This window comes from Otolemur garnettii, unplaced genomic scaffold (assembly GCF_000181295.1).
Source record: "Otolemur garnettii isolate 467f Iridium unplaced genomic scaffold, OtoGar3 scaffold00007, whole genome shotgun sequence".
Taxonomy (NCBI): domain Eukaryota; kingdom Metazoa; phylum Chordata; class Mammalia; order Primates; family Galagidae; genus Otolemur; species Otolemur garnettii.
This window is the reverse complement of record NW_003852402.1, coordinates 24,928,072-24,930,266: the sequence shown is the minus strand read 5'-3', so window position 1 is coordinate 24,930,266 and position 2,195 is coordinate 24,928,072. Positions and strand designations below refer to the sequence as shown.

The following is a 2,195-nucleotide window of genomic DNA, read 5'->3' as shown; positions in this document are numbered from 1 at the left end:
GAGTCTCCTGCCTCAGCCTCCCAAGTAGCTGGGACCACAGGTGCCTGCCACAACGCCTGGCTATTTTTTGGTCGCAGCCGTCATTGTTGTTTGGCGGGTCCGGGCTGGATTCGAATCCACCACCTTAGGTGTATGTGGCTGGCGCCTTAGCCACTTGAGCCACAGGCGCCGAGCCTAATCTCACATTTCATGGAAATGGAGTTAAGATTTTTTAAAAAATGAAAAGAAAAGCATACATTTAAAAAACCTTTCCTAAAGGCTGGGTGCAGTGGTTCACGCCTGTAATTCTAGCACTCTGGGAGGCTGAGGGGGGTGGATTGCCTGAACTCACAGGTTTGGGACCAGCCTGAGCCAGAGTGAGGAGCCCCCCTCCCCCGTCTCTAAAAATAGCAGGGTGTTGTAGTGGGCACCTGTAGTACCAGCTACTCAGGAGGCTAGGGCAAGAGAATTGCTTGAGCCCAGGAGTTCAAGGTTGCTGTGAGCTATGATGCCACAGCACTCTTCTGAGGGCAATAAAGTGAGATTCTGTCTCAAAAGAAACAAACAAACAACAAAAAAAACCTTTCCCAAGTTTCCTTCTGCTATAAATTCAAGTTAATACTTTTCTTAAAAAAGGAGCAATTTGAGTTATGACACTTAGTAACCTATTTCAAGGGAAAAATGGTTCCTTCTGTTTCAGATGAGACTTAAGTATTACTACAAACAAGATAACCAAGATTTTAAACAAGAGGTAAAAAAGGTCAAAATTCCTTTCCTGAATTTCAGAATATCAGCAGCACAATAGAGTAAAAAAAAAAAAATAAAAATTAGAACATGAGTCAAAGCACAAAGGTGTTTTATACATTTACACTTAGGTTAGTTTCAGGTAATAAAAATTCTACATTATAGTAGGATGATACATCAGAAAATTAGGAGGTTCAGGTAAGGTGGTTAGAGAAGGCCTTTTTGGGAAGGTGATATTTGATTAGAGAAAGATGAGACAGAATTTTTAAAAAATGATCTAGGGCAGTGGTTCTCAACTTTCCTAATGCTGCAGCCCTTTAATACGGTTCTTGTGGGTCGACCCACAGGTTGTGAACTGCTGATCCAGGGGAACAGTATTCCAGGAAGATGAAAGAAAAAGGGCAAATGTGCTAAGGTAAGAATGAGCATATAACAGGTGTTCAATGAAAGGTGCTGACTGAATTACTAACTGCTGTCCTGTCTTCTCAGCATGTCCTTTCCCCACCTTGTTTTCCTAGCGAATACCTGCCAATCCCTAACAATATAGCTCAGAGCTCATTTTTTTAAAGAAATACCTTAGCACATTCCTCTCTCAACATAGTTAACCATCCTCCTTTGATGCTGACTATACCCTTACATTTTATATTTCACAGTATCCTAACTTAGTGTTTTACAGGTCTGTCTCCCGTACTATTATAATTTTTCTTTTTTAGATAGAGCCTCAAGTTGTCCCCCTGGGTAGAGTGCCGTGGCATCACAGCTCACAGCAACCTCCAACTCTTGGGATCAAACGAGTCTCCTGCCTCCGCCTCCCAAGTAGCTGGGACCACAGGCGCCTGCCACAACATCCGGCTATTTTTTGGTTGCAGCCATCATTGTTGTTTGGTAGGCCCGGGCTGGATTCGAACCCACCACCTTAGGTGTATGTGGCTGGTGCCTTAGCATACTTGAGCCACAGGCGCCGAGCCACTATTATAGATTAAATCCACACTGAAGGCAAAGAGTCCCTTGTGCATTTCTGTATTTCAGCGAATAGTGCAGTCAGTACACAGCACAGAGAAAGAATTCCACAAATGATTTCACGTGTTGGGGAACACAGACCAGGCAGAGGTGAGAACTGAAAAGACCATTAGAAAAGCTATGGGCGGGCAGTGCCTGTGGCTCAGTGCATAGGGTGCTGGCCCCATATACCATGGGTGGCGGGTTCAAACCTGGCCCTGCCCAAACTGCAACAAAAAAAATAGCCAGGCATTGTGGTGCGCACCTGTAGACCCAGCTACTTGGGAGGCTGAGGCAAGGGAATCGTGTAAGCCCAAGAGTTGGAGGTTGCAGTCAGGTGTGTGATGCCGTAGCACTCTACCAAGGGTAATAAAGTGAAACTCTTGTCTCTTAAGAAAAATAAAGGTTCGGCGCCTATAGCTCAACCGGCTAAGGCGCCAGCCACATACACCTAAGGTGGCGGGTTCGAATCC

General features: G+C 45.0%; 1 protein-coding gene across 1 annotated transcript in view; it reads right to left on the bottom strand.

The window, feature by feature from the left end:
* NR2C1 (nuclear receptor subfamily 2 group C member 1) overlaps nucleotides 1-2,195 on the bottom strand; it is a 57,370-nt gene that overhangs the window by 12,943 nt on the left and 42,232 nt on the right. The window lies entirely within an intron of this gene.